General features: G+C 33.4%; 1 long non-coding RNA gene across 1 annotated transcript in view; it reads right to left on the bottom strand.

Moving 5' to 3' along the window:
• The window catches only part of LOC128314803 (uncharacterized), a 161,793-nt gene that overhangs the window by 100,346 nt on the left and 48,352 nt on the right, over window positions 1-13,095 (bottom strand). Inside the window, exons 3-4 of the long non-coding RNA XR_008296878.1 lie at window positions 8,403-8,470; window positions 4,823-4,854 (exon numbers count right to left, since the gene is read on the bottom strand). This is a non-coding gene — a long non-coding RNA (uncharacterized LOC128314803). The remainder of the gene's footprint in view (window positions 1-4,822; window positions 4,855-8,402; window positions 8,471-13,095) is intronic.

Raw genomic sequence — 13,095 nt, 5'->3', positions numbered from 1 at the left:
TGAAAATCAACTTAAAAAAAATAAAATATAATATAAATGTTAAAATAAAGAATGTAGAATAACCAAAACAACTTTGAAAAAGAATAGAGAACTATCACTATCTGATTTGAAGATTTACTCTAACTACAGTAATCAAGACAGCATGGTATGAACATAAAAATAAACATATAGATAAAAGTAACAAAACGGAAAATCCAGAAATGAACCTACACATATGTGGCCAGTTTGCTTTTGACAAAAGTATAAAGGTAATTCAATTGGGTACAAAATTTTTTTCCCCAGCAAATGGTATTAAAACAAGTGGACAGCCATATGGAAGAATTAACATGTCCCTTTCTTAATGTCACCACAAAAGTTAACCTGTAAAATGAGATGAAACAAATATATCAAAATGTTCAAATTAGTGAATCCAGGTGAAGGTATAAGAATTAGTCATTGCTTCCTTTTTTCAACTTCTCTGTAGCTTTAAAGTTTTCAAAATAAAAATCTGGAGAAAATTTTCTGAGATAAATATGAAACATATTAACTTGTGTTCAATTTAGTTGCTTGGGAAAGGATGATCTATCAATTATTCAATATTTATGTGAAAGACTTCAATATTAAAAATAAAATGATTAATAGAAATATTTAATAATATAGCTAAGTTTGTTAAGTAACCTTAACAATTAAATGCTGTGTTCATGGAGAGACTGATTATTTTATCAGTCCTTAGTATTTGAGTTGTTGCTTAAGTTAATTTGTTCTTTGCTATGAGGATATATAACTTGTTTACATACAACATTATAAATAGGTCACATTCTCTAAACTTCAAAGAGGCCTAAGTGGCTGTAACTTCTTATCTTATCATAAACATGAAAGTGCTAAGAAAACTTCAATAGGTTTGAAATTAAGTCAGTCCTTCATCTCTATTCAGATTGTGAGATTATTGAACCACACTAAGTCCCATGACATTCTAAAACACTCTATTGCAGTCTTGCCAGAGATAAAGCCATTCACTATTCAGTAAAAATTTATCTGTTTTCATTTAAATCACAAAGCAATACCTTTCTTCTTTACTGTTAAAATCTTTCATCTTAGAAACTTAAAATGTTTTAAGAAAAACATGGTAGTATTATCCATCATAAAGAAAAGAGAAAGGAGGCGGAGATGGGCTTTCTCTATTTCAGAGTGTCTCCCTCAAGGCCTGATGCAGAGGCTAAACAACTCTGCGATCTCAACTGCTCAGAAGTGGTGCAAAGTTACACCCGCTCCAATGCAATGTCTGTTGTGGGTTAGTATTCAGGTTTCAGTAAAGTTTCTCTTAAAGTTTACTTTTCTAGAAAGCCAAAAACAAACCAGTCTTTAATAAAAGGCACCATGGTTTTCAAACGTGGACTCTTAAACAGCGATACGAGAACGGTGGTAACGATGGTAAGGTACACGTTAAGGGAAAAGATGTGTGGGAAAAACATGCGAAAAAATAAATAGGTAACAGTGTGCCCAGTTATCGCCAAATCAAAGTCGTTCACCGAGAAATGATCATTATGTTTCATGAAATAAAAATGAACAGAAACTCCGAAGAGGTTGTAAATGGTATGCTGAGCCATTTGAAACTTTGGAAATATAGGTCATCTGTAATGGTAAAGGGGTTTGTTTCTAAAATTTCTTTGTAAATCATTTGTTTAGAACTCAGAAGGCATTTCCCCACAGAAGCTGTATTATCCATGATGTCTTGAAGGTTAGGTTTCAGAACATGATCACACAAACCTGCTATGTCCCAAATGGATCTAAAATGTGATGCAACCTACAACCTTCTCCTTTGCCACTACAGCTCAACACACAGTGCTCTGAGGTTTCTTACACTGTCACTGTAGGAAATAGTGGAAAGTCACACCTGAAAAAAGAATACCATACCCTATAAACTTGTTGCTGGCATCAGAATGGGACTTTATGTCAGAAATATCTATTGTGAAGGCCAGTGCTTACTGGGAAGGTCATTGTCTCAGGCCCAGTTCCCACACACACCTGTTTTCTGGGTAATGGCTCTCACCCAAAATGAAAGAAAGTTAAACTCAGGAGAGTCCGAGCCTGTACCGGGAAAAAGTCATCCACATGATAATGGTATCTGCATTCCCTCTACCTCCCAAGTCTTTACAGTACTGTATGACTCGTTGGAGTTCTTTTTCCTATGTGGCCTTATCTTGGATGATATATTAAGTATTAATAATAATTAAAAATTATCAATAAAAAATCAGTGATTAACATCAATAACTAATATCCTTAATTATTAAATTTAATTATTAATAATGTACAAACTTTTATTAACAAACTGGTTACATTTTGTTGGGCACCTACACATACCAAACACTTAACTTGCCTTACTTTTCATCCTACGAAATCTGAAAAGGAAAATTTATTATCCCAGAAGTACAGAGGAGGAAACTGATGTTCAGAGAGATTAAAACTATAACTTTAGTCATTCTTCTCTAAACTGATTGAGATAGGATTTCTAGGTGAGATAGGATTTCTAGGTGAGTGAATGGTAATTACCTGCATGCCCTCTGTCCCCAACCCAACCTTTGTTCACTGACATTTCTAACATAAAATTTATATATGTATAGGCTGTTATGATTCAAGAGAGTTCATTACATCCACTTCTCCCTGTCTGGGATTTAAATCAAATAATCAAATGAGGTAGAATATATATATACATACATACATATGTATATATATATATATATACATATGTATGTATGTATATATATATAGCTAGCTTTATTACTGATGCAGATCATAGCTTCTGGTGCAGCATCCCAAGGCTTAAGTATTGATCTTGTCTGCACCCCAGCATTAGACAGACTCACCCACAATGTCCCAGGCAGAGCTGCACAACCACAGGTTCTGCCCTGTAGGCTTTTATTTCCAAGCTTACCACATGGCCAGGAGCAGACCTGAGCACCTGCTCTATAATGACAGGTGGGTCCCAAAATGTGCCAAGAAAGGGGCTGGCAAAACAAGCCCAGTTCCAACTTTCAAAGTCACCAGGAAGGCATAAATGAGGGTACGGGGACATGAGGAGGGTTAACCTACTGGGTATTTCTCCCAAGGGAAGAAAATACCAGGACTAGGAATTAGTAACTCCTCAAACCAAAGCCACATGAATAGTAGTCAATCACAGACATAGTGATGGATCAAAGCATGAAAAATGCTAATCATTCTACTTATGAAGAAACCATTTACTGAATATCTACTTTATGGCAAGGACTAAGTTCACATCTGAAATGCAAAGCATAAGAAACATAGCATCTCACTTCTTATAGTTTACATTCTATAACTATGCAATGTATTAAAAAGAGAATTTAAAAAATAATTTGCTGTATTCAGCACAAATTAAAGATTGGCATTAGATTATTAGACTCTCTGAATAAAAGATTATTAGAATCTTTGAATTAGATTTAAATTATCATCAAGATAACCTCTATATCATTTTATACACAAACTATAATTTTGAGAAACAATAGACTACTTTAACTTCAATCAACTTCAATAATTCAATTCTTATCAGATGTCTTATATTCTTAATTCTTTCAAGACCAAAACTTTATTGTCTTTATAATAGTCTGGATTTTTTTTTTTTTGCCTCCTAAACATGTTGATACGTCTCTATCAATGTCTAAACTCCACTTATTTAACATAAATACTTAAAGAGTTCTATAAAAGTGAAGAATTGTATTTTGTTCCATTATTCTCTCCAAGATGGACTTCATTAGAACATGATTCTTTGGATCTTAGCCAAGCAACTGAGATAGAGATAAAATAGTATAACAAGAACCTTCTGGTTCTTTTAGTAACAAGCACCAATCAATAGGATTATGCTAAATTTCAAGCTGTAGCAGGTCATATTTTATCAAGGTTTTACTACATTTACCATGAACAATAGCCCACTATGTAGGTATTTTTATTAGATCTCATAGTAGTGCTGTAAGCCTGGAAACTTTCCACCACAACACTCTTAACATAAATGTTGAAAATATTAATATGTTAGAAAAGCAAAATAAGATTATTTTCATAAAACTTCAAAAATATGCTGAAAGCATATATTCTTTAAAAATGTTTACTGTTTTATAAATGGATATTTGTACATATAACAGAAATAAATACAGTTGCTATCTGTTCGGTGCTAATAGTGACTGAATTTAGGGCCTTCCATGTATTATCTCATGTATTAACTTCATGATAGCCCTGTGAAATAGATACTATCTGTTTCATACATGAAGAAATGAACATAAAGGAAACAAAATGTAGCCAAAACTGAAATGTTTAAGTAATTGTTCAAAATCTGGAGCACTCTCAGTAGAGAACTCAGGGCTCACACTCTTAAAATATCCTGCCTCTAAAACTCCAACTGAATGAGAGTGCATATCCATATAAAGTTTCTCACAAGCTGTTCACTGCCAATAAAAATAAATATAATATGTAATATGTTTGTATAACATACATTATATTATCTATTCCCATATAAAAATAAGCATATATAAATTATAGACACTCATACCTTATTTATAGACACACTTATAGATGGATTTGAAACCATGAATTTCTCTATAGATTTTTAGATATTCAGATTATACTAGATGCCTACTTATTTCATATAAATCTAAGCAGTCACTGCTACAAAATAAAAGCTTAATACCTCAAATACTTACACCAGAAAAACCAAAGCAGACTTAAAAGAAATTATATCATAATACATATATGCACACATACATACACAAATATATGTCTCCCATATAGCTCCTCTATTAACATTACTGATGAATTAAATAAAAGGATCAAAACTTACCATGAAATTAAGTCTACAGGAACTGGTGTGTACTGTGAAGACATAAATTATATATTCCTTTGAAATATGAATTATAAAATGAATATACAATATAGTTTCCTTTCGTATTACTTTTAACTCCCAAGTGAAAAGCAGGCAAAGGGTATAAATCCCAACTGGGTTCTTTTGGCTTAATAGCTCTCAAACTGCAGCATCCATCAGAACCACCTGGATATCCTGTTAAACTACAGATTGCAGACCCTACCCTTTGAGTTTCTGATTCATAGATCTGGATTGGGTCTGAGAATTTGCATGTCTAATCTGTTTCTCCATGATGCTCATGGTGCTGGCTAAGGGGCCATAATTTGAGAAATACTCTTCAGGAACTTAAAGGTATAATATCCGTCCTTACCCTCTCCCTTTACCTTCATCAGGTAGACCAAACCTCTAGGTACCCAATGCTCTGGAAGGATGTGAATAAGTGGGGATTATCATCAGCAGCAAGTAGTTTAAACAAAGTTGTTTTCTAAGAATCCCAATACATTACCTGGTTTCTAATAAAGCCAGGCATTGCTCAGGCCCTATCCAATACCAATTAAAACAACACCTCTGGGTGTGGAACTCAGGCACTAGTAATTCTAAAGCACCCCAAGTGATTCCAGGGTGCAGCCAAGTTTGAAAATAATCGATAGTGAGAAAATCCAGCAATGTCCGCACCAAGTGGTGGCAAGCCTACATATTGCAGAGCTTAAGGACACGAAGATTGTCAGTCTCAGGTCAGTTCACTATATATTGTTTTTTCTATTAAATGTATAAAATTTTATAGTTATTTATAACTGTAAAATCAATACCAAAGTGTTTTAACTTTTATAAATATAAATATATTTATAATAAATTATGATTTCTCTCTTGATCTCTCTGTCTCTCCCTGTCTCTAACTTTTAAATGTTTCTTAGATCTCCAAATATAACCTAGAACTACAGATTGTGTTCTACATGCCCGTTTGGTACCATGACTGAGTTGGAAAGTGGTACATAATTTTTGAACATATAGAATCTAGTGTCTGGCATTAGGGGTTCAAATTTGGATTCAGACTCGTTAGTTGTGTAACCTTGAGTAAGGTCTTCCAACTTTTGTTCTGTAAAAAGAACGTAATGACAGCACTTGCTTACTACAATCACTGTGTACATTAAATGAAATAATGTCTGGAGGTAATTAATATATAGGAAGGACTTGAACATAAGCTGTTCTATTATATTTTCTCTTTTCAAACTGGTTTGCCACTTACCTTAGTTAAAAAAGAACCTTTTCCACAGTATTATCTGAAATCTATGAATAGATTATTTCTGTTGCATCTGCATTGAGTTTTGTTTAACGATTACAGACAAAAACTCATGCTGCTGCCTTTAACAGAAATTAAATGAATATGGTAATTAAAATGGGGATGACTTTGGCTAAGGGAGACTAGAGTCAGTTTATAAAGTAAATTCAGTCACAGAGACATAAAGTGAAGTTCCCTGAAGAGTACGTAAGAAATTTTATAAAATTAAGTTCTCAGACTTCTTTTGGCTCTCATTAATAAACATATTTCAACATAGTAATTGTTTATATCTTATATCTCTATTCGTTAAGCTAGATGTCACTAAATTCAAACATGCAACTTTTGATACACTCTTCACTCTGTAATTTTTTAAATTTATATTTATTATTTCTATGTGCAGCTTTCTAATTAACTGAACACTTTTGCATATCACACATATATTAGTTATGTCATAATAAAATAATTTGGTTGATCATACTGAGAAACTTCTACATCATCAAGTAATTTATTCACAAAACCTTCCTAGTTGTGTTATTCAATTGTTCACTCAGAGTTGAGAATGTATTTTAAAAATGTTCAAATGAAGGGGTGCCTCAGTGACTCTGTCAGTTGAGCGTCTGACTGTGGCTCACGTCATGATCTCGTGGTTCATGAGTTTGAGCTCCACATCGGGCTCTGTGCTGACTGCTGAGAGCCTGGAGCCTGCCTCGGATTCTTTGTCTCTCTCTCTCTTTCTCTCTACTCCCTCCCCTGTTCATGCTCTGTCTCTCTCTGTCTCTCACAGGTAAGTAAATGTTAAAAAAAATTTTTTTTAAATGTTCAAGTGTCATCTGTTACAAATAATTTCCTTACTTGGGATAATATTAATGATAATTTCCTTTATGTTTAAACAAGCAATTCATACATATATTATAAGCGTTATTGCTCCAACAATATTTATTGATTGCCCTTTTATAGTAATGTTATATTTTTGTGTTAGAAACTTATAAAATAAAAATGTAGAAAACACTAAAATGAATAACATTAATATTCAATATATTTTGTTGAATTGCTACTATAGACAAGGTACTATAAAAGTAGTGAATAATTATGGTGAGATAACCTAAAAACTGGTTATCAGACTTTTACTGTAAAGGGCCAGATACTACACTTTTTAGACTTTGTAAGGCATTTATAGTCTCTGTCATATTCTTTTTCTTCTTCAACAAAGATTTACAAACATTAGAAACCTTTCTTGGCTTGGAAGCCATGCTGGATTTTTGCTCATGAACTATAGCTGGTTGACCTGTGACCTAAAATGCTTTTAGAGTATATTACCATTAATACCACTGTGGTTTTTGAACCAAGATTTGAGTAATACCATCTGCAAATCTTCAACCACATTCAGAGAACATTCTTGAAAGTGACCAAGAATTGAAAATGGTTACAAGTCTGCATAATTAGTCCAGAATTGTGGAAACCCAACAATTCACTAACATTGTATAATACTGTATAACTCAATAGTAACACTGCCAGAATAAGCATATAGAACACCTAAAATAGAGACAGCTGTGCATGATTTACTTTAGTTTTAGCCATAAAATTCAATATTATGTGCTAGGAATCTGAATTATGAGGCAAGGAATAAAAAGGCACAGGCTTCTAGTAATGAAGTGTCACCCACAGAAGAGAAAAATAAATGCAAATATTACATATACTTGAATGAAGACAATATTCAGTAACATACTATGCAATTATTTGTTCATGAATCCATACCCAAAAACATGCATAGTTTTAGTTTTAAAAAACATGCATAATGACTTCTATTTTTATGTTGGAAACATTCCTCATACCTCAAAATATGTATCTTTTAAAATACAAGCCTCCATTATTTGGGATAGATTAAATTACACTATACTGATACAATATAAACATAGTATATGTGGTTGATAATATTCCATTTATAATGTTCTGGCTAGGCCAGTCAAAAATTGCTTAGCGATCTTTTTTTTTATGTTGCTTTTTGTTATTATTCTTTGAAAGATTTTTGAGAAAGTGATCATATGATATTTGTGTGTGAGTATATGTCTGTCTGTGTGTGTATGGTATCCATTCATATATTTTAAGAATCACTGAGCTTTGAAATAGGATTTTTTTTTCCTAAAAGACTGTCTTTACTTTTGCCTGGAAGCTTTAGTAGTGATTATCAATCTTCTATCCTAGGGAAGTGGGGGGGGGGGGGGGGCGGGGAAGAATGTACTAGAACCATTTCAAGACCAATTGACTTTATTGCCTACGTACCAATTCTGCAGAATTGTTTGGGTAATGAAGCATAAGGAAGCTGCTGAGAAAGCACAGTAGGAATCCATCTAGAAAAAAAAAATTAATATGAACTAAATCACGTCATCCTGGTATATTAAAGAATGCCATGAAGAAGTATGAAAGAGTGACCATGTCTTAACTGAAATTTTAAAAAAGCCAAGAAGTACATGTCTGCAATTATGAGAGTCAATTTATAGAACACAAAAATAAATAATGTATGATATGTAATATGTCACATTTATTACAGTAAGTCATATTAAGTATTTTGATGTATACATATATAAATGTAAACTGCATATTAAAATACATATATGAAATTTGCTATTTTTGCCTTTGAAACATTTTCTAATCATTGAGCTCTGTCTTTAGGTCTATCAGTTGGAGACATTAATCTTATTGCTAGTTAAAAAATGACCAGTTAACCACAGTTTAGTGTTTGGAACTACTGGTTTAGCGTTCTACTGAAACCCCAGGAGGTAGCTACCGTGGATCAGTTAGAGCATTACTAACGGAAACAGGAAATAATCTGAGGGGATTTCTGTGCCTGCAAACTATTCTGCAATTAGAGCAGTTCTTTTACAGAGGAATTAAAAAGGAGGATGTTGAGGCACTAAAGAAGTACTGGTGATAAAGGGGGGAAAATTGTAGTCGTGCACTTAAGTACTGCATAGCAGTGCTTAGCAGATGCACTTAAGTACATCCCTAGCTCCTACTACACAAGATCTGTCAGTTTATGCTCCCCATAGGCTTACTTACACAAAACATCTATCTAAATGATAAAATAAACACATTTTACGTTTTGTCATGAATTGTTCTCTTTGCTATTGTCAAATATATATTACCTAGCAGCTTCATTATGGAGATATTAAGTCAATTTTCATATCTCCACATCAGTGGGTTCATAGAAGCTCAACATGGCCCCTGTCTGATGAAGAAGCTGCCTTGACTAATCATTCCTTGACAATCATGTACTTGTGCTGTCATTTGTTAATTATTTGAACAGTACCTGCTATTTTGTTTGCTAGGATCTGTGGAGAAATATTTAAATATCCTACTGTCCAGGTATGGGGAGAAAGGCATGTAAAGCACAAGAATAAGGCTTACTTTAATAGAAGTATGCAAGAAAGACATTGTAGGCATAAGGAATGTTATTGGTAAATTTACCTACACAGCAAATACAAACTTTAGACAGAAAAGGATGCTTTAGATTAATCTTTAAAAATTGTAAGATATTTTCCTACATAAAAAAAGGAGGAATGAAAGAAAAATTGAAGTTTAGAAGTATCAGAGGATTAATATATTTGACTATTAAGAAACCTTATATTGCCTGGATAATTTTTTTTAGCTGTTCTGATATTTTGCTTTTCTAGTAATGAACAGGTGAAAGGCTTTTCCAGTAAATATAATTAGTATTAAGAAAAGAGCACAGGGGCACCAGGATGGCTCAGTCAGTTAAGTGACCCATTGGTCACTTGCGCCTGGGTGGCTCAGTCCATTTAGCGTCCAACTGTTGGTTTATGATTAGGTGATGATCTCATGGGCTGTGAGACTGAATCCCATGTTGGGCTCCACGCCAAGTGTGAAGACTGGGATTCTCTCTTTCCCTCTCTCTCTGCCCCTCTCATGCTTGTGTGTGGGTTCTCTCTCTCTCTCTTTTGCAAAACAAATTAAAAACAAACAAAAAACTTATTAAAGTTCACTTTTCAATGAAGACTTATATAAAGACATTAAATTAGGTATTTTTAGTTTGAATCTCCTGTAACAAAATTCATTTTGATATAGGACATTAACATGTAGAGAGTCTAAGAGATTTATTCCGCCAACACTGAAATGCAGCAAAACTCAAGAGGTTGATTATATAATGTATTTGCACGCTAACATATTTCTATCAGTATTACATAAATTGTTTCAGAAAAAGAATGAGAGAATAATTTATCCAGTTTATAGTAAGCAACATATAAATTAATTTAATGAAAAAAAGTTATGATGCTCTTAAGGAAAAAACCCTCTTAACCTACAAAAAGTGAGACAGTTGTTGGGGATAAATCAGATATCTGATTAAAAAAACACCTTACATTTTCTGATACAAGCTATTTTTTCACTGCTTATTCTTCACTTGGGTGTAGTGAGTGAGTGACTGAAACTTAGCTGGCAGCGGGAGGGAAGTCTAACACGTGTTTTTTATGTGTCTATCATATAAATAATTTCTATTATGGAAATTGACTTCTCACTCATGCCTCTACTTGCAGAAAAAAAAAAAAGGAAAAATTGGCCTTAATGTATATGTACTATTCCACATAGCACATACCCACCAATGAATGGAATTCTATAAGTATGACCTTGAACTAGTACTCCCAAACACTAAGCTCTCGAAGTTTGCTTTATTTGAAACAGAACAAATTTGTTCTGTTCAATATTGCCATCTCAGACTTAACCAAAATGGCAGGCTTCCAGAAACATCACACTGTGTCTCCTATTAGTCTGCACTGAGATACAGGGATGGCTGTGATTAGCAAGGGTGGGGATTGATAGTAAAACATGTTTCAAGAATTATATCAGAAGAAATGGTTAATATTGGCTTTATCTTTAAATTTCCTCTTTTTAATTTGCTGAAAATCCAGGACCTAGTTTTATGCACTTCATCAAAATATTTTTCTTCTCTATGAAAAGCTCTGCCTAGAATCTTTCCAAGAAACCAATAAATCCTTTAGTTAGATACAAAAGTGTTTTTAAGTTTTGTAAGAGAGAGACACATTAAGAAACATTACTACATATTAGATAAAGTATTTCTACATCTTCATGTCCAATGCTAGGGTTTGTTTTTCAAATTTGTAAGGCTTTTTTAAAAAAATTATGCCTTTAAATGCACAAAGTATGATACTTCTATGAAGTAGAAGAAGATACTTCTTCATTTGTGTTTCAACAGAATCTCTTTTATGTTTTTATAAAATTGATTTCAAAAATCTGGTATTGAAAACCTATGACTTTATTTCTGACTCAATTCCTAATAAAAGTGTTTTTTTGTTTTTTTGTTGTTTTTCAGATTGGAGAACTGCTATATACAAATGGAAACAATATGTTTGAAATGAGATGATTCACTTCACTGTGTCCTCCATGTATTTTTGGAATGTGGACAATGACGTGAGAAACTACTTTTTACGCTAATTCTCAGAATTCATATCCTCATATTTTCCACTGAAATGTCATCATTTTGTGATTTTTGTATAAAGTATGCAATAACTTTTTTATCTCAGAAATAATATTAATAAGCTAAGTTAAAAACATCACCTTCTAAGTGATGCAACAAAAAGTGAACAACTTATGAAACACATTTGCAATTTGGGCATTCTCTTCCAAACCATAAATTACAACTTTGTGTCACTTATTTATAATAATTATCATGATTACAATTCGTTTTCTAAAACTCTCAAACTCAACAATTACTATTCAAACTAAAAAGCGTAGGAGATAATTTAAATTAAGCATCTTACTGCTTTGTGAAAAATTATGGTTTTATATTTGGAAACATAAAAAACTGAATACACTCAAAAGTATTGGTGAGTAATTATCAGTGAAAAATCCTAGAATAAAAGCCCCAAAACTGTTATTTCCTTTACAAAATTATGCAATCACCAGGCTTGTTTTTAGTTGCCTTTTTCCGTATTTTCTGTATCTTTCAACATAGAAATACCAATAGAAAAAACACTGATCTCGGTGTCTCTCCTCCAAATCAAGTATTTGCTCTAAAGGAATATTGTGGATATTATTTAAGCCAAACGTTCCCCAAAGAATAGTCATTTTGTTTTACCTTAAGTGTGTAATTAAATATTGCTGCTTCTTATAACCGAAATAAAAGATGAGTTTGGGAAAGATTTGCTCGGCAGCCTAAATTTATAGCTATTGCCATGATAATTCTGTATAACAACCCCCCTACAAATATCGATGACTCATTGATCATTTAGTCTCTCAGATCTGAGAGTCTATCAGCTGGGGTTTGCCCAATCCTCAGCAGAGAATCTCTGCTTCAGGCTGCAGTAATGAGGCAGTTCTTGTCACTGTGAATCTGTCTCTTGTCCTCTTCCTCATACCTGCTACTCCTCAAGGTAACAGGAGTACAAGAGAGAACATGGCCTATTGTACAAGGTGTTTTTTTGTTGTTTTTTGTGTTTTGTTTTGTTTTGTTTTGTTTTGTTTTGAGAGACAGACAGAGACACAGTGTGACAGGGGGAGGGGCAGAAGGGAGACACAGATTAGGAAAGAGGAGGCTCCAGGCTCTGAGTTGTGAGCACCGAGCCAGAACTCCAACCCACACGCCTTGAGTTCAGGACCTGAGCCAGAGTTGGTCGCTTAACCGACTGACCCACCAGGTGCCCCTGTACAAGGGCTTTTAAAGGCCCCAGTTGCATAACTACTCACATCCCATTGGCTAAAGCAAAACACGTGGCTGAGCCTAAAGTGAAGGAGCAGAAAAGTACACTCCACTTTTACTAAGACAAATGGGAGGTTATACAACAAAGAGCATGGATACACAATAATGCAATTTACCAACGTAATAATGGAGCACGCTGACTAAACTTACATTTAAATTAAGTTATAACTTTGAGGATATCTCTTCTTGATCATAAAGACACAGACATTATGAACAGATTTATCAAAATATAAAGGTTCTCTG

Source organism: Acinonyx jubatus, chromosome A2 (assembly GCF_027475565.1).
Source record: "Acinonyx jubatus isolate Ajub_Pintada_27869175 chromosome A2, VMU_Ajub_asm_v1.0, whole genome shotgun sequence".
In the NCBI taxonomy this organism is placed as follows: domain Eukaryota; kingdom Metazoa; phylum Chordata; class Mammalia; order Carnivora; family Felidae; genus Acinonyx; species Acinonyx jubatus.
This window is presented reverse-complemented; position numbering and strand designations above follow the sequence as displayed.